General features: G+C 44.1%; 1 long non-coding RNA gene across 2 annotated transcripts in view; it reads right to left on the bottom strand.

Annotated features, from left to right (window-relative positions):
- Nucleotides 1–12249: 12249 nt before the first annotated feature.
- The window catches only part of LOC102164496 (uncharacterized), a 38012-nt gene continuing 26813 nt past the window's right edge, over nt 12250–23448 (bottom strand). The window contains exons 3-4 of one of the 2 annotated variants that reach the window (XR_014832131.1): nt 17857–17906; nt 12250–16598 (exon numbers count right to left, since the gene is read on the bottom strand). This is a non-coding gene — a long non-coding RNA (uncharacterized LOC102164496). Of the gene's footprint in view, nt 16599–17080; nt 17907–23448 lie in introns of both variants that reach the window. The other variant, XR_014832130.1, reaches the window with a different exon arrangement.

The raw sequence follows: 23448 nt of genomic DNA, 5'->3' as shown, positions 1-23448 counted from the left end.
CAGCTGCCTTGGCTGCATCTGTAGCCCTAAACTTCCCAGATGACCCCAGTGGACCAGCCTGCCCCTAGTCCCTGGGCATATCCTTCCTGAGCACTCTTCAGCAAGTGGTCTACATGCCTTTGCCAGCACAGAGTTAATCCCCCAGGGGGCTTCCTCTAATTAAAACCAAAACCGCGACTATAGCTGTACTAAAGCATATGCACATGGTGCTGCTTAAAAGGGACAGATTTATAAGGTGTTAACAACTCCAGAGGCAGCCCTGCCCCAGCACCAGGTGCTACAAATCATCAAAATCAGAACCAAATGAGGCACTGGGACTCAAGATACCATATCCAGTGAGGTCCGCAGGGTGCCTCTAAGAAACTCATGGGGATTATTTGAAATTCACTAAATATGCTCCTGCCACAGGGCCTTTGCACTTATGATGTATACTTAAAGCACAGATTTAAATATGGTTTATGATTTTCAATCCATTGGTCCTAATTGGTCCTCAGATTGTCTCATTTTTGGCCAGTAGGAACCTCTTCAATTTGGCTCCTGAACCTTTTTGATATGTCTCCATTAGTTTTATACATAGCATAACAAAATATTCCAGGCTTTTCTTGTCTTCATTTCCTAACTCAGACCCAGAACAGCCATTTCTCTGAGGAGTCCTGGTTCCTTCTCATGAGAAATGGTGTTTCAAGACCACAGTCTGAATGCTAGGAATGCTCATTGCTTCTGGGCTGGTCATTATTTCTGGACCCAGGAGTGGATAGAGCTACAATATATGTATGTCCAATAGCTCATGGGTTCATACCAGCACTTTCAATCATAACATAGAACTCAGGCTGCTTGACCTCCTTATAACATATTTGTGTCTTTTTTGTTATGCACTGAGAATTCTAGGTCTTAATGTCACAGAGGATGGTAGCAATGGGCCACAATTTGTTGTTTTCTTGATCCCATGCTATATATACTATTGCCATTCATTATAATTCCCGAGAAAAGAGTTTAAATTTTTGCATATGCTATCCCATTCACTTCCCCCCTTTTGTTTATATGAACAGATAATAAATCTTTTCACAGTGTATTCACTTCTTTTTTGTTTTTTCAGGGCCACACCCACACCATATGGAGGCTCCCAGGCTAGGGGTCTAATCGGACCTCATGGTTCCTAGTCGGATTCGTTTCCACTGCACCACGACCGGAACTCCCTATTCACTTCTTTTCAACAATCACCTAATCTTAGTTCTACAAGGAAATATATATTACTTCTCACCATCAATCCTTATTTTGACATCTGTCTACCATGTTCATTTTTGTGGTCTGAAGCTCGTTTTGTAATAGATTGTTCAGGAAAGACTCTTGGAAACGATATTCCCCAAGTTCCTATGTGTTGATAACAGTTTGTACCCTTTGTATTTTTAATTTTTAATACAAAGAGTACAAACTGTTATCAATTTTGATGGATACAAAATCCTTAATTATTGTTTTATTTCCTTCAGTATCTTAAATATGTTGCTCTGGTTTATTCTACCATAAAGTGGTACTCAAAAATTATGGTGAAAACCCAATGTTCTTTCTTTTTGTAAGGACTCTTTTTGCCTAGATGCTAAACTTTTCTTTATTTTTCCTCAAAGTCTAAGAATTTTACCGGAATATATTCAGTTGAGGTCTTTATTGTCAAGTATGTTGTGTTCTCTCTCAATATGTAATTTCACATTTGTTTTTTGCTTCAAGAAAGTTTTCTTGGGAGTTCCCGTCGTGGCGCAGTGGTTAACGAATCCGACTAGGAACCATGAGGTTGCGGGTTCAGTCCCTGCCCTTGCTCAGTGGGTGAACGATCCGGCGTTGCCGTGAGCCGTGGTGTAGGTTGCAGACGCGGCTCGGATCCCACGTTGCTGTGGCTCTGGTGTAGGCCGGTGGCTACAGCTCCGATTCAACCCCTGGCCTGGGAACCTCCATATGCCGCGGGAGCGGCCCAAGAAATAGCAACAACAACAACAACAGCAAAAAAAAGACAAAAAAATAAAAAAAATAAAAAAAAAAGAAAGTTTTCTTGAATTGTAGTTTTTAGTATTTATTCTCTTTGGGGATTTTCTGTTTGATTTTCTCTTAGGTACTCCTATTATTATTAAGATTATCTTCTTTGCCTGTTAATATATGCTTTCTCTTGAATTTTTTTAAATTAAATTAAATTAAATTTTATTTTATTTTTGGTTTTTAGGGCCACAGGTGTGGCATATGGAGCTACAGCTGCTGGCCTATGCCACAGCCATAACAATGCCAGATCTGAGCCACATCTGCAATCCACACCAGATCTTTAACCCACTGAGAGGCGCCAGGGATCAAACCCACATCCTCATGTATTCTAGTCGGGTTCATTTCCGCTGATCTGCAGTGGGAACTGCTTAGTTTTCTTCATTTCTTTTTGATTGTTTTAGGAACTTCTCCCTTTTCACTTTCTCTCTTTCTTAAAGTATTATTTATTATGTTGATCCACTCTGTTTCTTCTCGCTTTATTTTTTCAGTAGTGTTTCTTTTATTTCCAAATATAATTTGAGTGTTTGCTAATTCCTAAATAAAATAGTTCATTTGGAAATAGCATATTGTGGTTCTCCTCTGGTTTCTACATACGTTTCTTTGGAATGCTTTCCTTATCGTATGGATATTATTGTCCATATTCCTTTTTATTTTTAATATTTTAAATTTAAAAAAAAATAATAACGTCGCGATTTGACCTCGATGCTTTTCTGAGGCTCATTTTTATGTAAAATTAGTTTACCTGAACATTTAGAAGGAGGCCATTTAGAATAAACCAAGAGTCTAGGTAAGCTTTTCTAAATCCTTTTTTGTTGTTTTTAATGTCCCGAAACATGTGTGCTTTTTAAGCTATTCCTGCTCTGTTGTCCTCTCCTACTTCATTCAGGGCCTTGCTTTTCCTTCATCTCAAAATCATCTCTGTCCCCCGCTCAGTTTCAAATACCTGTTGGCTCTGGGGTTTCTCCTCTCTTCAGGCAGGTTAGACACAGGTCGCCTAACTTGGCTTCCTCTGGCACAGACTCGATAGCCACCAATTTAATGACTGAGATGGTTTCCGCACAGTGTGCTGATAGTTCGAGTTAAAAGGAACACTTTGTTACTTAGCTGAGCTGCGAATGTTGGCCACGGGTTTCAGCTTGCTCTCTCTCTGCGCTGACGGTTTGCATGTCGGGGTTTAGGAAGATCCAAAGATGAACTGCGCTTCTATCACTGCTGCCATCGTCCCACAATTTTCCCAGGAACATTCAGTGTAGATGGGGTTCAAATTCAAAGCTGGATCTTTCACGCTAAGCTCTAAGGTAAACCACAAAAACAGGCCGTGGAGGTGGAAGTGGCAGTGCTGCCGGCGGCTGCTGTTGTCACTATTGTTTTTAAGTACAGAATTTTAAATATTCTCAAGGAGTTGTCAACATTTAACAATAGCAGGTTTTTAAGGACACCTCAGATTTCTGACTTCTCTAGAAAAACTGTAACACTGGGCCTACATTTCTTTTTTCTTTTTTTTTTTCTTTCTTTCTCTCTCTCTCTCTTTTTTTTTTTTTTTTTTTTTTTGTCTTTTTAGGGCTTCACCTGAAGCATGTGGAGGTTCCCAGGCTAGGGGTCTAATCGGAGCTGTAGCCTGCGGTCTACACCACAGCCAGAGCAACACCAGATCCAAGCCGAGTCTGCGAACTACACTACAGCTCATGGCAATGCCGGATCCTTAACCCGCTGAGTGAGGCCAGAGATCGAACCTGCGTCCTCATGGATATTAGTCAGATTCATTTCCGCTGAGCCACAACAGGAACTCCAGGCCTACATTTCAACATGTCCACAGTGGTCTGGAGGGCACGGTGCTGACTCCATTCAGAGGGTATATGAATTTCTTGCAGCTGCTTGTAACAAAGTACCATAAACTGGATGGCTGAGAACAATAGAAATTTATTGTCTCACATTCTGGTGGCCAGGAACCTGAAAGCAAGGTGTCAGCAGGGTCATGCTCCCCTTGAAAGTGCTAGGGAAGTGTCTGTTCCAGTCTTCTGTCCTATATTCTGGTAGTCCCTTGGCTTGTGGCAGCAAATTCCATCTTCACTTGGCGTGTTTTACCTGTGTCCAAATTGCCATATTCATAAAGAAGGACACTGGTCATACTGAAGAAGGGCCCACCTCACCCTAACTTGACTAATTGCATCTACAATGACCCTGTTTCTAAATAAAGCCATATTCTGAAGTATTTAGGGTTAAGACTTCAACCTGTGAATTTGGGGGTAGATACACTTCCACCTACAAGACTGGGTTCCTCCACTTGCTCTCTGGGAGAAAATCCATGGACCCCAAGGTCCCTAGAGGCCCCAGAAAAATTCAAACTAAAGCCCATGTCTCTCTGACCTTTTGCAGGGAAACATGCTCCTATGGAGAGCGGTTGTCCTGTCTGTGTTTCTCCAAGGTTGTTTGGAGGGCCCCTGATTGGCCTGTTTCAAAACCAGATGGGGAGAGATCTGCAAATGGAATTGATAAGGGAGGAGGCGCCGGCAGGCATGGATAGCTTTCTTTTCCTATGAAACTAAGCCCACACTACAAATGCACCTCACGTCACTTGGTTTTCTTCGATACAGCCCAATGAATCAAACCCAGAAAGGGCAAAGGATCCAGCCAAGGTCACACAGAAAGAGGAGGAATGCTGGACCCCTCCTGCATCCAAGTCACAGTCCAGAGGCATCACATAATATGAATCAGCCTCAAAGTATGAACTCTAGAAGAGAGCTTTGGCAGGGCCATCCTGGACAGACCTGAGACCTTGGTGATGTTTGTTTCAAACCATCCCTGTTTCCTCAAGTTTATCATCCAGCTGAACTGCCCATATGTGCCCTCTGCCGCAATGGGATGCTATTCTGAGGTACTGTATCCCCATGGTATGGTTTTGGCCAGATCCACCAACATCTGCACTTTCATTGATTCCATATTTGTCTTTAGATTTCTTTTTGTCTTTATGTAAGCAAATATCTTTAAATGTATTCAAGTTGATGTACTTAAAATTGTTTAAAAAATCATATCCCAACTCTAAGTGGAAAAGCAGCATCGATCCCTTGCTATGACCAGAAGTATCTATAAAGGAAATACTTTAGAACTATGTTGTTAAGTGCTTGCTAGATACTCTTTCCTGCCTGAAAAATTTGCACCTGTGGCATGTTCTCCCTTTGTTAAAAAGTGATAGGCAAGTGTCAGATGTTGAAGACATCTCCTGGGACTTCCTTCTTAAAGATATTAGAAGGACTAATGAAGGCTTAGAAATGGAATAACACTCCCCCTGTGTGCTTTTCAGAGTCCTGCCTGAGCCCTGCCTAGGTTACCCTGGGCTCACCCATGGCGCTCCATGCGCACGTGGGGAAACACTGACAACAGTAGGAAAAGAACTAGAGGAAGAATTCCCTGATGCCATGAACTCACTTCCCTGTATCAGTCAGCAGTTGACATATAACAACCACCCCAAAGCTCAGTTACTTGAACCGTTTATTACTGTGTCGCATGCATCGGTGGGTCAGCTGGAACTCTGCTCATTTTGGCTGGGCTTGATCATGTGACTGTGGGTTGGTTGGGAGGTTGCTCAAGACTGGGCGTGGCCAGGGCACATGAGCTGGAGCAGCTCTGCTCAGTGTTTCTCATGTTCCTCCCGTGGCAAGAACTCATTCTTCTCATGGTTTTGGCAAACAAACAAGACAGCAGGTGGAAACATGAGCAGCTTCAGAAGACCTAGGCACATTCTCGCTTCTACTTCATTTTATTGGCCAAAACAAGTTACATGGCTTACTGTAGAGTCAACATTTTTTTTTTTTTTTTTTTTTGCACCTTAGGGCTGCATTTGCAGCATATGTAAGTTCCCAGGCCAGGGGTCGAACTGAAGCTGCAGCTGCCGGCCTAGGCCACAGCCACAGCAACACAGGATCTGAGCAGAATCTGCAACCTACACCACAGCTCACGGCAACGCTGGATCCCGACCCACTGAACAAGTCCAGGGATTGAATCCGCATCCTCACAGATACTACTCAGATTCTTTTCCACTCGCCACAATGGGAACTCCTGGTCACCTCTTTCATGGGAGGAACTGCAAAGGGCATAGGTACAGGGGGAGCTGAAAAACTGGCACCAATAATGCAGTTTCCCACAATAATGTAATTTCTTGCATTACTTTTTTATACTAATTTTGTCATTTGTAAGAAAATGGCATGGGACTATAGTTATCAGGTTTTCAGCCTTTTCACCCTCAGGGATTCTTTTTTTTTTTTTTTTCTCTACAGGTCTAAATTCTGGAAGAATTTTATGTCTTAAGTAAACTGGCTCTGTTAAGGTCCAATACCTTTTAAGTTTTTTGAAATAGTGCTATCTCCTGGAATTTCAATTTTGAAACCACTGGATTAGCTCTTCTTTACATTTCTAACATTCCATTTATCCAAGAGTCTACAAATCTATTAAACGATTATTCTATGACTCTATGCTTTTAAAATATTCAAAATTCTAGTATTTTTTGTTTGTTTTAGAGTTCTAGGACTTGAAAACTAGTCAATGAAACTTCAGTTCCAAGGAGTCTGTGTTTGTATTTCTAAGGTTCTCTGATTTGCTTCCAAGATTCAAAGACTATATGCTAGCACATCTTAAAATATTAACTGAAAAAATTTCCCCCTGCACTTTTTATACCCCTTGTCCTGTTTCTTCATGCGGGATAAAGTCTATTTTAGTGAAAGTTCCATGTGCACTTGAAAGGAAAATGTATTCTGCTGTTGTTGGGTAAAGTACATTCAGTTAAATATTGTTATTTAATGGTGTTGTTCATTCTATAACCTTGCTTATTTCATGTCTACTAATTCTACTGATGACTGAGAGAGCTGTATTAAAGTCTTCAGTAATAATTGTGGGTTTGACTATTTCACCTTTCAGGGTCCTTTTTTTTCTTTTTCTGGACATATGCATACACACTTTAGGATTTCCTTCCTTCCTTCCTTCCTTCCTTCCTTCCTTCCTTCCTAGGGCCACACGTGCAACATATGGAAATTCTCAAGCTAGGGGTCGAATTGGGGCTGGAGCTGCTCACACATGCCACAGCCATGCCTGATCCCAGGGAAATCTGCAGCCTACACCCCAGCTCAAGGCAATGCTGGATTCTTAACCCACTGAGCAAGGCCAGGGGTTGAACCTACATCCTCATGGATACTAGTCAGGTTCTTAACTCCCCGAGCTACAATGGGAACTCCTGTTTTGTCTTTTTAGTGAATAGATCCACTTGTGGTTTTTAATATAGCTCTTCAGGAGTTCCCGTCATGGAGCAGTGGTTAACGAATTCGACTAGGAACCATGAGGTTGCGGGTTTGATCCCTGCCCTTGCTCAGTGGGTTAACGATCCGGCGTTGCCGTGAGCTGTGGTGTAGGTTGTAGACGCGGCTTGGATCCAGCGTTGCTGTGGCTCTGGTGTAGGCCGGTGGCCACAGCTCCGATTCGACCCCTAGCCTGGGAACCTCCATATGCCGCGGGAGCAGCCCAAAGAAATAGCAAAAAGACAAAAAATATATATATATATAGCTCTTCAAATAGTTATTTTTAAAGGCTGTTCTATAGATTGTGTAGACGGATATACCTGTCATAGTCATTTAGAGCTAATATTTTATGACTTCAAGTGGAGCGTAGACCTTACTAGCATAAGTCTGTTTACCATCCTCTTTATGTTACAGTTGTCTTATATCTACATACACTGAAATTTTCATCAGGCAATATTCAGACATATTTTCACTTATAACTATTTTTACTCAGATGCATACATTTTGTGACCCATTATTACCATTTATGTTGCCTTTTTTTTTTCCTTCCCTGGGCCAGGGATTGAACCTGAGTCACAGCAGTGACAACATGGGATCCTTAGCTACCAGGCTAGCAGGAAACTCCTATGTTGCTCTTTCTTTGTTTCTGATCTTCCAAATTTTCTTCTATTTCCTTCTGTTTGGAAAATCTCCTTTAGCAATTATCTTAGAGTAGGATCGCTGGCTATGAATTCTCTTAGTTTTCTTTCACTTAAGAATGACTATTCCACCTTCATTCCTGAAGGGTATTTTCACTAGATACAGAATTCTAGGTTGATGCTCTTTTCTTTCAGCATCTTAGATATGTTGTCCCACTTCCCTCTCCTCTTCATGGCTTCCAATGTAAAATCTGCAGCCAAAAATGTAGGAAAAAGTGTTATGGGGGGTGTTGGATAGTCAATAAAAACAGTGTGGTATTTCTCTGAATCTTGTATTACTTACAGTATTTTTAAAAATTATTACAGCTTTTAAAAACTTGTAGTTTATGGAGTTCCCATCGTGGCTCAGTGGAAACGAACATGACTAGTATCCAAGAGGTTCGATCCCTGGCCTCGCTCAGTGGGTTAAGGATCTGGCATTGCCGTGAGCTGTGGTATAGGTCGCAGACGTGGCTGGGATCCAGCCTTGTGTGGCTGTGGTCTAGGCTGGCAGCTACAGCTCCGGTTTGACCCCTAGGCTGAGGACCTCCATATGCTGCAGGTGTGGCTCCAGAAAGACAATAAAGAAAGAAAGAATAAAAATAAAAATTTGTGTTTTATTTTCATTTTCTTCTCTCATTCTAAATAAATGTTCACATTCCTACCTAAATGCAAGCTCATAATTTCCTTTTCTTCTTCTTAAAGAGGGTCATCTGTAATGGTATAAGCTTTAGACGTCACAAAAACGAGATCTTGTCCTGCTTCCGCCCTCCACCTTTGCCCTCTATCCCTTCGAGAAAATGCCAAGGTGAAAAAAAAGCAGCCATGAATGGAGTCCCAGCCAGATCCTTCTTGGCCTAGTTCAGGAGCTGAAACATTCTGCAGGAAGAGCCTAGGCAGACAGCTCTGAGTAGCCCCCTTCCGATTTCTGCAGGTCAGAGAATTAAGGGGAGCCAGATGGTGACACAGGTGAGGCATCCAGAGCCAGCAGGCCCGGCTGAAGATCAGAATGAGGAGGGCACGGCAGGAGCAACTGGCATGGCTGCAGGACTAGAGGCAAGATATATAGGACCAGATTCTTCCTCCGTCCTGGGATTGTGTGATGGCCTCAGGATTTAGACATAACCCAGCAGGGAAGAAGATTAAACTGAGATTTCAACCTCAATCTCTACTCCTCCTCCCTTCTCCCATCTCTGCCCAGCCATCCAGTTCTTCCCACTGCTTCTCCCAGGATGGGCCAAGCCCACCCCAGCCCAGCCGCAGGGCCTTTGCACTTTCCCTTCCCTCATCCAGATGGACCCTCTTCTCTGATCTTCATGGCCTTCCTCCCTCACATCTTCCAGGTCTCTCCCAGGACATGTTCTCTGACCACCCTATACAAAATAACATTCTTTGGAGCTCCCTTCGTGGCTCAGTGGTTAATGAATCCGACTAGGAACTATGAGGTTTCAGGTTTGATCCCTGGCCTTGCTCAGTGGGTTAAGGATCCGGCATTGCCGTGAGCTGTGGTGTAGGTCACAGATGTGGCTCAGATCCTGTGTTGCTGTGGCTCTGGCGTAGGCCAGTGGCTATAGCTCCGATTCGACCCCTAGCTGGGGAACCTCCATATGCCGCGGGTTTGGCCCTAAAAAAGACAAAAACAAACAAACAAAAACAAAATAACACTCCTTCTTCATCAATACCTATTCCTTCCCTCTGCTGGTTTTTTTTTTGTTTTTTTGTTTTTTTTTAATCAAAGCACTTATCACCACTTATGACATCCTATCATGGGGTATTTTTTGTTTGTTTGTTTTTTTATTTTCATCTGTGCCTTCCATTGGAATGTACATTAAACTTCATGGTGGCAGAAGTTTTTATCTGACACATCATGGTTAGATTCCTACCCCCTCTAAAAAAAAAGAAAATACCTAGTACATAGAGGCCCTTGATAAACTTTTGTTGAATTAATTAATTAATTGTCTTTGCTCCCTGTATTAGCAGGAGCTAATAAATTAAGTTTGGGCCACGAAAAATAAAGTTATAGTTCCTGGAATTTTTACCCGGCTCAACTATGCTTTGTGCAAAGATAGATTGACTTTTAAGAGCCTTGTTGGTTGTACGAGTCTATAATCTGCCCTGTATTTGTTTCTAAGATTCTATATTACCCTGATTCTTTATGTCTGTGTCAAGGATCTTGGAAATTCTGGCCTCACCCTGAAATATAAAGCCAGATCTTAATCACTCCAAGATGTACAGGATAAGCCAAGGGCACCCAGCTTGATTTCACGTAGAAGTTCCAGCTTGGAGGATAATTGGAAAGATTATCACCAGGAAATTGTTTACAGGACAAGCAAACTCCAGACACAGCCATCACCACCCCCAGCCCCTGCCTGGTTTTTATTTCACATAAACAGTTTTCTGAGCGGACAAAAGGGTAGAACCCTGCCTGGTCTGGTGGGTTCATGGAACAAAAATGGGGTACCCATAGAAGTCAGGGATACACCAGCCATCATGAGGAAGGAAAAATCCTTAGGTGTGGGGCACCTCACAAGGGGATAGGATGGTCCAGTCCCAGGGCCACCACACCCATATGCCCATTAGGACCAGACAGGTGACCTAAACAAGCAGATCTAGCCATGTGGAGGCCATGGTAGATAGGAGACCCGTATACCTTCTCAAAAGGGCAGTTCTGACCAGTTTTTGCCAATGAGGGATGCCAACATGGCCAGATTTTCTGATTTCTCTTTTGCCCAAACCCCAAATTTGTATGTGAAATCTCCCAATTTTAAAAGCTGGCAACAGAATCAAAAAATTTTAAAGCACAATTTTCTAGTGAGTATTTCCACCTAACAGTGACTCCAAATTTAGTGACGTAAAGCAACCATTTCATTATGTCCACAGATTCCTTGTGTCAAAAGTCTGGACAGGGCACTGTGGGGACAGCTTGACTCTGCTCCATGATGTCTGGGGCTTCAGCTGGGAAGATTCAAATGGCTGGGGCTAGAGTCATCTGGAGGCTTCTCTGCTGGTGCCTGGACTGGGATGACTCAAAGGCTGGGACTGTCCACTGGAGCGCTTACACGTGGCTTCTCCATGTGGCTTGAGCTTCTCACAGCATGTGGCTGGGTTCCGAGACAGAGTATCCAGAGAGTGAGGACTGCAAGAGAGCCAGGTGGAAGCTGCATGGCCTTGTGTGATCTAGTCTCTAGTCCCCTAGCGGGACTTCCAAAATGCTCTAGTGGTGAAAGCAGCCACAGATCCACCTGGATTCCAGGAAAGGGGTACATAGACCCCCACCTCTTGGTGAGAGGAGGTCAAAGTCTTGCAAAATAGGTCTGCAGGCTGGATTTGGCTAGAACATTGCCAGCAGCATCACCAAAGGGCAGAGGTGAATAAAGATCCAGCTTATATAGTGAAGTGAAGACTAGTAGTGACTGCCCCAAGCATAGCTACGACTGAGGAGCCAAGCATAGAGGGGTGCCTGCCTGGGTGGGTCTCCCCTGCAACAGACAGCCACAGGAGACTGCTGGTCCAGACCCTAATCCAGGCCCCATGATGGTTCCTGGCCAAGATCACCCTTTCCCCTGTCCACAGACTTGGGCCCATCAAGCCACTGCTTTACCCCAGAATGCATCCTCAGCACAGCCAAGTCACCCACTTCACCATGGACCCAATCGTTTCCCCCCTGTCTCTCCCTCTCTAGGAGGATCTTTAAGTCCTTGGACTTGAAAGGCTTATCCCACCCTTTTTCTAACTTTAGTGCCTTTGACTTAAGCGCCTCTTGTGGGCCCAAGTACTCCCAAAGGGGAAATATCTTCCTTATGGATCATCTTCTCAAAGGCAATCCCCTGGGGTCCTGCAGCGGAGGCGTGAGCATGGACTTCCTGCCAAGCGTTGTGCTGGTTGCTTTACATCTGCTCTTACCTGTAATACTCCCAATGACTCTGTGAAGCAGTTGTTTCTGTTTAAGAGATGAGCAAACCAAGTGTCAGAGAAAGTCCACAACTTGCCCAGGGTCACCAAGGCAAGTAGGTGGGTTCATACCAGGGGGAACCATGAGATTGATTCTGCAGCACAGGAGTGCAGGACAAGAGACGACCAGCCTGCTTAGAGTGGAACATGTGGGTTCAGGAAGAATGAGGTGGGCCAGATAGGGCCAGACTATGAAGAGTCTTGCAAACCCCATGAAGAATTCTCAATTTGAATGGCAGGATGCCATTCAAAATTCTTGAGCTGAGGGGTGACTCGACTCTACTAATTAAGCCTAGTGATGATGCAAGCAATTCCTTACAAAGTGTTTTATTTTGCAGATTGTTTTTCCATGCATTTGCTCATTTGATTCCCACCCATGTGGTTAGGCTCCCCATTTGCCATATAAGCAAAGAGTCCTGGAAATTATAATAAGCCAAAAATACTAGTAGCAAAGCCAAAACCAGAATACCGTCTTCCTGACTCCATACCCTAGTCAGGGGCAGTGGGAACTGCATAATACAGTGGACATAGGCCATTCTGGCTACCCAGCATCATTCCCCTTTAGCCCCTTTCCCCTCTGGGATCTCTCCCTCCTACCTCTCCTTCCAAAGGATGTTCTAGTGGTGCTGCCAATCATGTGGTCCTATGGGGGTGGGCACCAGGCCAGGCTGACCAATTAGAATCCTTCTCAAGGATTAACATGGGTGCTAAGGGAGAGAGAATCTCAGTGATTTTTCTGGGTTGGTAACAGTGAGGACCATAGAAACCTGGAGACTCTGGCAACTGTTTACTCTCATCTGGGGAGTGCTGCTTGAGAAAGAAGCCAGCAGAGAGGACAACTGGACTGAGAGGTAGAGGGAGGGTGATGGCCCCAGTGACACCAGTGAGAGCCGCCTGGTTCAGCCGTAGCTTGGCCTCTCAATTGTCAGCCACTCTGACTTGCTTTTCTTTCACTCACAACTAAAGAAGCCATGACACACAGATGTGGGAATAAGACAGATTTGGGTCCTCTCTGAACCTCAGTTTCTGCATCTGTAAAATGGGAATAATCAAAATAACACTTTCTGGAGATTTAAACATACTTCACAAACCATAAAGTTGTGAAAAAGAAAGAAAAGAAGAGAAAGGTAAAAAGCAAGTTATAATGGGAAAGAATAAAGATTACTGCCATTTTTAAAACAAACAACCCATCAAAAAAATGGGCAGAAGATCTAAACAGATAAATCTCCAAAGAAGACATACAGATGGCCAAAAAACATGTGAAAGGATGTTCAATGTCACTAGTTATTAGAGAAATGCAAATCAAAACCACTATGAGATACCACTTTACACCGGCCAGTATGGACATCATCAAAAAGTCTACAAACAATAAATGCTGGAGAGGGTGTAGAGAAAAGGGAACCCTAGTACACTGATGGTGGGAATGTAAATTGGTGCAACCACTGCAGAAAACAGTATGGAGATTCCTCAGAAAACTAAAAATAGAATTACTATTTGATCCAGCAATCCCACTCCTGGGCATCTATCCAGATAAAACCATGACTCGAAAAGATACACGTACTCCAATGTTCATTGCAGCACTCTGTACAATAGCCAAGACATGGAAACAACCTAAATGTCCATCGACAGAGGAGTAGATCAAGAAGATGTGGTATATATACACAATGGAATATTACTCAGCCATTAAAAGGAAAGAAATAACAGGGTTTGCAGCAACATGGATGGACCTAGAAATGATCATGCTAAGTGAAGTCAGTCAGACAGTGAGACACCAACATCAAATGCTATCACTTACAGGTGGAATCTAAAAAAAGGACACAATGAACTTCTTTGCAGAACAGATTCTGACTCACAGACTTTGAAAAACTTATGGTTTCCAAATGAGACACTTTTGGGGGGTGAGGGGATACATGAGGATTTGGGATGGAAATGCTATAAAATTTGGTTGTGATGATCATTGTACAACTGTAAATGTAATTGAGTAATAAAAAATCCTATGTAATTTTTTAATTATTGCCATTTCCAAATAATATAATTATCCTCACAGAAATTTCAACCTGTAGGTGTAACATTAGAACTCTTAAGAGAGCTCAGCAAAGTTATTGGATAGAGGATCAACAGTCAGAAACCAGTAGCATTTCTGTATTCCAGCAATGACAAATTTTAAAAAACTTTCTTAAGCACCTTGTTCACCTTAGCCACAAAATCTGTAAGATTCTCCAGAATAAATCTAATGGGAGATGTGCGAAACCTCTGTGGAGGAACCTCTAAGTCTGTGCTTGAAGGACATGAAAGAAGGCCTAAGTAATTGGTGAAAGACAGCAAGTTCAGACAGGGGGAAGGCACAATATGGGAAATATGGCAATTGTTCCCCAAATTTAATTTACAAATATAATACAATTCTGGTCAAAATCCCAGTAGGCTTTTTCACTGAACTGGACAACTTATTCCTACAGTTTATGTTGGAAAATAAATAATAGAATTACAAAGCCTAAAAAAGGAGGACTCAACCTACAAGACAACAAGACCCACTCACTCTAAGGTTATAGTTAAGAAACCATGAAATAACAAATACAGATTCATTGTTATGCACCCCATTGTAAAAGTCCTTTTGGGGTTAGTGAACAATCTAAATTAATCCGTATTTTAAAAGAGGGTGGCTCCTTTCAAAAGGACAGAGTGCACAGTTTTCTTGTTCACAAAGCTCTTGCTCTCTCTCTCATGTAAGAGGACTGAACTTCCTGTGCTGTTTACATCAGGCCTGGCCTTGTCACTTTCTTTGGACAAAGATTTGTGAGCTTGAGTGATGTAATTAATGCCTCTTCTGAGCAGAGGCTTGAAGAGTCATCGCATGTCTCCACCGTGGTCCACCCCCTTCCACCAGAGCTGCCCATCCCAAATAGGGTCTCTGGGTCCAGCTGGGTCCTAGAAGGAAGGGGTTACTGTAGACAGAGATGCAGCCAACCTGGGTGTAGGATGAGCAAGAAATAAACCTTTGCTGTCATAAACTAGTGAGATTTTATGTTTGTTACCTCAGCATAACTTCGAGAAGTTGACTGATGCAGAAATCTAACTAATGAATTGACAAAAATGTTTGTCCTTTATTAGAATATAAATGGCATCTTTTTATAAGTAGTATGTGGATGCTTTACACTGGTTTCTCATCAGAAATTCTAACAAACAAAAACATTCCCTCAAATATTTACAAGGATTTATATTTTTCAAGACATTTGAGGAAATATTGTAGGCTACTGTCTCCCATGATGAAATCCATGCCTTATTTTAGGATATTGAGACTGCAAAGTAGGGAGTTCCCATTGTGTCGCAGTGGTTACAAACCCAACTAGTATCCATGAGGATGTCGGTTCGATCCCTGGCCTTGCTCAGTGGGTTAAGGATCTGGTGTTGCCATGAGCTGTGGTGTAGTTCACAGATACGGCTTGGATCCTGTGCTGCTGTGGCTGTGGTGTAGGCCGGCAGCTACAGCTCCAATTCGATCACTAGCCTGGGAACTTTCATATACTGCAGGTGAAGCCCTAAAATGCAAAAAAATAAAAAATAAAAAATAAATAAAAGAGAGAGAGAGACTGCAAAGCCTTGCGCTAAGGAAAACTGCATTGATTTGTTTCTCCAAATCATTTGATGCCAGAACCCTTAGCCTGTCTCTTAACATATCATGAGAGTTTGGGTCACAGGTTTTTCTTAAAATGATACTTTTCCTCTTTCGCTTTACATATATCATATCACTTACACATTATAATAACCTGTTTGAGAGCAACGACATTACCCCCATTTTACTGCTGAGACAGTGAAGGCACAGAGAGGCAAACTGACTTGTTCGAAAAAAACCATGGCCAAAAAAGGGTGGAGCTAGGGCTTGAATCCAAGTCTGGAAACAAGACTGAGCTCTTCGCCCACCTCACTTCCTCTTGCCTCCAAAATCACCTCCTGGCTCTGGAGCTAATGGTTGATGCTGCCAGATCCACCGAATCCAGGCCTCTCCATTCCTTTCTCACTCAGGGCTTCCTTCCTGCTACCATCTTTATATCTCTTCTTCATCCTTAAGCCTTCTTTGAGGCTTAGCTCATGACCTCTCCTCCAAGAAGCCTTCCTTGACTACTCCTCTCTCTGACTTTATGAAAATAAAGAGTGGGAGTTCCCATTATGGTGCAGTGGAAACGAATCCAACTAGGAACCATGAGGTTGCGGGTTTGATCCCTGGCCTCGTTCAGTGGGTTAAGGATCCAGCGTTGCCATGAACTGTGGTGTAAGTCACAGACACGGCTTGGATCTGGTGCTGCTGTGGCTCTGGGGTAGGCCGGTGGCTACAGCTCCAATTAGACCCCTAGCCTGGGAACCTCCATATGGTGCTGCTGTGGCCCTAAAAGAACAAAAAGACAAAAAAAAAAAAAAAAAAGAAAGAGAGTGGAGCAGAACATGTCCCTGAGATTTAAATTCTCAGACACCCACTTGGATCTGAATCAAAAACTATGGGGATAAGACCCAGCTGTCTGGGTTTTAACAAGCCCTCTTAGTAAGATACTGATGACTTCAAGTTTAAGAATCACCAGTCCATGCTGACTACTTTGGTTCCTTTCCCCTGACCAGCAATTAGTGGAGGAGGAGATGCTGGATGAAATTCTGGAGATGTGAGGCAAATCTGCAGAGAGGGGGCTTCTGGGAAATTTTCTCATTCTTAATAAAAGACATAGGATGAAAGGCTCTACCCATTAAGATGCTTTGGGTTTCAAACTGTGGAAAATACAGCTAACAGGAGCATAAATAAATAGGGATTTTATTCTCACTTTCAAAAAATCTAGAGCTGGAGTTTCCTTGCATTGCAGCATATTAGGGATCTGTCATTGTCACTGCAGTGGCTCGGGTCAGTGTGGTGGTACAGGTTTGATCTCTGGTCCAGGAACTTCCACATGCCGCAGGCATGGCAAAAAAAAAAAAAAAAAAAAAAAACAAAAAAAAAACAAAAAAAAACAACCAAAAAACTAGAGCTAAGCAGTGTCTAGCTTTGGCTTGATGGCTCTGCAATGTCTGTGAATCTCTTAGCGTTTCCCTCTGTACACAAGAAGGCTGCCACAGATCGAGTGTCGCATCATATTCCAGGCAGAAGGAAGAAGTGGGGAAGGCTGCTGCAAGCATGTCTCTCTTTTAGGGAAAAGTGGAGGCTTCCCAGAAGCCCCAAGGAGGCTTCCATGGATGTCTCGAATTGGGCAGAATTGGCCATGTGGGCACCTTTGGCAGCAAGGGAGCCTGGGAAAGTGGGTATTTGGGTTTTCCAACCTCTATGATGAAGACAGGAAGAGAAGGCTTGGGAATGATGTGAGGCGAGAAAATCAGCAGTGTCTTCCTTGCTGAGCTGAGTTCTAGCTGCTCACAGCTGAAAAACTTCCTCACAGGAAGTGGCACAGTAGGTGGCAGACGTCAGGCCCAGGGTGGGTTTTCAAACTAAATGAGGCTCTGGGCTGACAGGATTTCTCCAACACACCTTCCTCTTCTCTTATTTTACTGTCTTTGTTTTCCACAAAATCATTCCTCTTCGATATGCGAAGAATGGGCCCTTGGAATTTACCACAGCCAACAGGGTAAAGCAGTTTGGGTTCTGAGGCAGGAGAGACCCAGGGCTAACTTCTGGTCTGTCACTTCCATGCTGTGTGACATTGGGCAAGTGGCTGCACCTCTCTGAGCATCCGTTTCTTCATCTGTGGCATGGAGCTAATAAGAGCCCCTGTCTCCCCTCAGGGAGGTACAGGGATAAAATGAGATTAACAACATAAAGCAACGAGCTCCATGCCTGTTACTAAGGTAGGTGCTCGCTGAACTGGTGGCTATTGTCACTCTTATCAATTATTTTAGCACAATCCTACTGCTGTGGCGTTGAAGACAATGCTGTTCAGACATCAGGCCAGAGAAAATTAGTAGGCAGGATTCTTAGTACACCTCCTTTGAGAACGGCCTTAATGAAACGCAGAACGAAATTCTTATTAGCACATTGGTCATTTCCATGTAAACGAGCATCATCCTAAGCGCGAAAGTGGTGCCCTGAGTGTAAGGCGAAGAAGATGCCGACCCCCTCAACCCCTTCTTCAGCAGCCCCTAGTGAGAGGGGAGGGGAGGTCAGTGACTGTCCCTCTCCCAGGATGGAGATGGCCGGCATTTTGAGCTGCCCTCCGTGCTTCCTGACATTTGTGGTTTAATCAAGCCCCATTAATCCCTCCCAGTTTCAAAGCCCAGCACAGGAACCACAAACTCCCACAGCCTCTGACGGGAATTGTGTGGCTAAAGCCAAGGGGAACTCTTTGAAAGGTAATTAGTGTCCTTTGAATCCAAGGCCCTTTGATTTGGCTTCCTGGCTTTAAATGGTCACAGGAGATTTTGCAGCAAGGGGGATAAACAAGAAGGCAGCAACAAGAGCCCCTTCCCGGGGCCTTCTTGTCTGCCTCTCAAGTCTCGCTGTGGCCTGAGAGAGGACACCAGCGAGCATGGTCAAGGGTGGATAAGTGGCTGAGGAGGGCGTTCATTCATTGGTTCATTCATTCAGGTTCACAGATGTCTGTGCTGGGCACGGTGCTAAGCCCTGGGTATGCAGGTTTCATCAATCATTCCTTCATTTGTAGCATCTCTGTGTCAGACACTGAGCCAGGCCCCGCGGCTATAAGCTTATTGTTTCGTGAAAGAGGCACACAATAAACAAGTCCATAAATAAAAGTAATTCCTTTTGAGAATAAAATACCAAGAACTAAATCAGGTTCCTTCAGCAAAGAGCAGAAGGGGTGTTTTTACAATGGGGAGTTAGGGAAGGCAGAGCAATATTGAGAGCAGTACTGGGAGGCAGCAAGATACATATAAGCCAGTTATTTAATACAGGGCTGTAGGAGATGAGGGATTAATAGAGGCGTCTACTGGTTGCCATGGAAACCCATGGGCCACATTCAGATCAGCTCTCTTTGAGGAAAGCTTTCTTAGGAAAGGAGTTAATACACACTAGGCACAGCTCTTGTAACAACCCTGGAGTCTTAAACCACAAAGGTGGGTTTTTTTCTCAATAATTCGAGCCTGGCTTGGCTGTGGCTCTGCTCACACCATCATCCTGACTCCAAGACCCAGTTGCTGTGGCAGAGGGAAGAGAGAATTCTGGAGAGTCTTGAACCTGCCTTTAAGTGCTCTAGCCTGGAAGAGACATGTGTTACTTGTACCCACAACCCACTGACCAGATATTGTCACGTGGTCCCAACTCAACCACAAGGGGACTATGAAATACTATCCTACCACATAGCCAGGAGAACCACACAAGCTTGGTGAACAAAGCTAAGGACAACCTCAGCAGGTGACTGTGGACGGAGCCTTGTGGCAGAGAAGCAGGACGTGAGAATTGTAGATGGAGGGAGAAGAATGTGCAAAGGCAGAGAGACCTAAAAGAGTCTGGAGTGTTTAGGTAGCTAGAGGACTGGTAGGGCTGGAAATAGAACTGGAAAGGTAGTCACAAAACTCTATGTGAAGGTTTTACCATATGATATCACTTATATCTGGAATCTAATATATGGCACAAAGGAACCTTTCCAAAGAAAAGAAAATCATGGACTTGGAGAATAGACTTGTGGTTGCCAAGGGGGAAGGGGAGGGAGTGGGAGGGACTGGCAGCTTGGGGTAAACAGATGCAGAATGTAGCCTTCGGGATGGATTAGCAATGGGGGATTAGCTGGGTAGCACTGGGAACTCTGTCTAGTCACTTATGATGGAACACTTAATGTGAGAAAAAAGAATGTATACATGTATGTGTAACTGGGTCACCATGCTGTACAGTAGAAAAAAATATATGTATAAATAAATGATTAAAAAAGAAAAAAAGCTGTATTTGATGGGTACTATTATTGCCTCTATGTTTGAGATGAGAAAATAGAGGATACAACTGATGAGTGGTAGAGCTGGTATTTGAACCCACGTGGTCTGATCCCAATGTCTGAATTCTTAATCTCTCTGTCATATTGTCTTTAATTTAGGGAGGGGCCAGATTACAAAAGATCCTCAAGGCCAAAAGAGATTGGCTTCCGCTGGCCAAGGAGTAACATTTACAAGGTGTGGTGTGGCTGTACTCGTTTAAAATACATATACAGGAGTTCTCTGGTGGCTCAGTGAATTAATGATCCAATGTGGTCACTGCTGTGGCTCAAGTTCGATCCCTGGCCCAGGAACTTCCACATGCTGCAGATGCAGCCAAAAACAAACAAACAAAATGTATATATATTATGGTACATTAAATATACAGGAATAGGAGTTCCCATCGTGACTCAGGGGTTAACGAATCCGACTAGGAACCATGAGGTTGCAGGTTCAATCCCTAGCCTTGCTCAGTGGGTTAAGGATCTGGCGTTGCCGTGAGCTGTGGTGTAGGTTGCAGACGTGGCTCGGATCCCTCGTTGCTGTGGCTCTGGCGTAAGCCGGTGGCTACAGCTCTGATTAGACCCCTAGCCTGGGAATCTCCATATGCCGCAGGAGCAGCCCTAGAACTGGCAAAAAGACAAAACTAACTAACTAAATAAATAAATATGCAGGAATAGTCTTCTCTCCTAATAAGAAATGTGGTCCCTCTAATTCTTAAACTGGGAAGTCCTCTCAATGCGTCTTTCCTTTGCCATCCTTCAATATAGATGAGGTTGAAGAGAAGTATTTCTTTCCAGTAAGGAAACAGCCCAAGGGTAATTATTAACAATCACTAAGGAGTTCCCATTGTGGCTCAGTGGTAAGGAACCTGACTAGTATCCATGAGAATTCGGGTTCGATCCCTGGCCTTCCTCAGTGAGTTAAGGATCCCATGTTGCCGTGAGCTGTGATGTTCATTCACAGACACAGCTCGGATCTGGCATTGCTGATCCTGTGGTGTAGGCCAGCAGCTGCAGTTCCAATTCAACCCCTAGCCTGGGAATTTCCATATGCTGCACCTGCGGTCTTAAAAAGACAAAAAAAAAAAAAAAAAAAAAAAATTCCCTAAAATTGTTTCCCTGTCAGGGATCAATAAAGAATGGTGGGAAATGCCGTAAACTAGAAAGAATTATGTCCCATGCTAAAAGGGCAGCTATTGTTCACTGCCATCCTATTGTAGTATATGTGGAATAATTTAGATATTTTTGGAATCCCCAAATTAAAAAATATTGGCATAAAGCACGGCGCAAGCCTAAGATAATACATCTATAGATCAAAATACTCATGTGCGCATGACTTTGCCTCCTCCATGTGATAGCCAGCTTCTAAGTTGGTCCCAATGATCCCACCTCCTGATATTTAATCTCCTGACATCATTACTATGTTGAATCAGGGCTGGCCAGCGTGACGGTAGAATATGGCAGAAGTGCCAGGGCGTGGCTTCTGAATCTAGCTCATAAAGGCATTGAGATTCTACCTTGTTCCCTTGAATCACTCCTTCTGGGGACAGCAGACATACTATGAGGATACTCAAGCTATCCTACGTTGGGACCCCTGGGAAGAGGAACTGAGGCCCCCAGCCTATAGCCAGCACCAAATGGCCAGCCACGTGAGTGAGTCTTCTTGAATGGGAATCCTTCAGCTCCTGTCAAGCCTTCAGATGTGTGCAGCCTCTGTCAATACCTAACTGGAACCTCATGAAAGACCCTAAGCCAAAACTGTCTGGCTAAACTTCTCCCAAACTCCTGACCTAAAGGAACCATGAGAGACAATGGATGATTATTGTTGTATCAATTCAAGGATCCACAAACCTTTTCAATAAAGGGCCAAGTGGTAAATATTTCAGTCTATGTGGACCATCTAGTCTCTATTAAAGCTATTCAACTCTGAAAAATTGGCCATAGATCATACATAAATGAATGGGTATGGCTATGTTCCGATAAAACTTTATTTACCAAACAAAGCAGTGGGTCAGATTTATCTCGAGGACCATAGTATGCAAATCTGTCCTTTAAGCCATTTTGTTCTGTGATTTGCATTATATAACTAATCCCTTCCCTGAATTTGTGGGGTGACCTGAGTACCTCGTGCTTTAGACAGAGCACACTGCTGGTGATTTGCAGGCCAGAATAGAAGCTGCTGACAGCACAAGCACCCAGGGGCAATGGTCCCAGGAAGAGAGCCCAGGCTGGGTGAGGAGATGTACAGACCCAGGTGATGGCATAGATGCTTTCTGTTCTTGCCAATCAAGATCTTAAGAAAGATACTAAAGACATAATGGAGACCATTCCCTTTCATTCTCCCTGCACTGTCTAGTGCTGACCTTGAACTGTCCCAAGAATAAGGATAAGGAGGAAGGCTTCTCCCTCCCTCAATGCTGTGAAAAGTACACAAAGCTGGCATGGGGCAAGCTCCTAACAAGGCTGAGGCTTGAGCCCAGAACAGAGGAACTCCCTCTGGATGGTGCTAGGAACACACTGCCCAGTTTCTCTGCCCCTTCCCCATGTGCCCTCTGCAGTCTGTGCCTCACAGCCCTTCTGGGGACCCAGTTCCCACCCTACTGGGGTCAGGTTGCAGCTGGGCCACTGCACAACCTGGGACAGACCTGAGCCTGAAACCTCTGCATATATGGACATATATGGGGCTGCAGTGGGAGCAAGGGGCACAGGACCTGGGGAGGTGGGGGAGGAGAGACAGAGGGCAGAGAAATAAAGAAGGGAAGGGAGAAAGGTGGGGGGGCGGGAGAGAAGAGAGAATCAAATAATCCATGAGGCTGGATACAAAGGTTCGAGCGATGTCATCAGAATCTTGCCTCTCTCAATCCATCTATGTGATTCCCATTCTCTAGCAACCTAGGCAGCTCCAGCTTTGGATTCTAAAGCTGCAAAAACAGTGACAGTCCTCCAGCAACCCCAGAAGCAGTTTTTTGTTTGTTTGTTTGTTTAGGGCCATACCTGCAGCCTATGGAGGTTCCCAGGCTAGGGGTCAAATCAGAGCTGTAGTTGCAGGCCTACGCCAGAGCCACAGCAACACCAGATCCGAGCTGCGTCTGCAACCTACACCACAGCTCACGGCAACGCCAGATCCTTAACCCACTGGGCGAGACCAGGGATTGAACCCGCAACCTCATGGTTCTTAGTGGGATTCGTTTCCGCTGCACCACAACAGGAACTCCCCAGCGGCAGTTTTGAGATCCACTCTAACTGGCTCTCAGGTCACATGTCCTCATGCATTACCATTACCAATCGCTGTGCCCAGGGCCTGCCTCGGTCAGACTGGCTTGAGTCCCATGCCCTATCCCCAGCCCTCCAGGACTGGAAAAAGATGAAACCGGGGCGTGTACCAGAAGAAAGGAGAATGTTTAGGGTTAAAGCAGGATAGAGTCAAAAATCATAAATCTTTCATTAGAGTTTCCTGGCTGATTGAAAAATTCCTTTCTAATCGCTTCCTTGCACAAAAGGGGCGATCAGACTCCTAGAGGAGAAGGCTGTGCCTGTGGTCACACAGCTCAACAGCACACGCACTGAATGTTTATTTCCCTCCAAAATTTACGTGTTGAAGCCCTAATCCCTAGAGGA

Source organism: Sus scrofa, chromosome 17 (genome assembly GCF_054392235.1).
Source record: "Sus scrofa isolate SSC_HxYL_T2T_F1_AM1 chromosome 17, Sscrofa_HxYL_maternal_Yorkshire_Landrace_v2.0, whole genome shotgun sequence".
Taxonomy (NCBI): Eukaryota; Metazoa; Chordata; class Mammalia; order Artiodactyla; family Suidae; genus Sus; species Sus scrofa.
The sequence above is the reverse complement of the archived record's forward strand: the minus strand, read 5'-3'. Positions and strand labels throughout refer to the sequence as shown.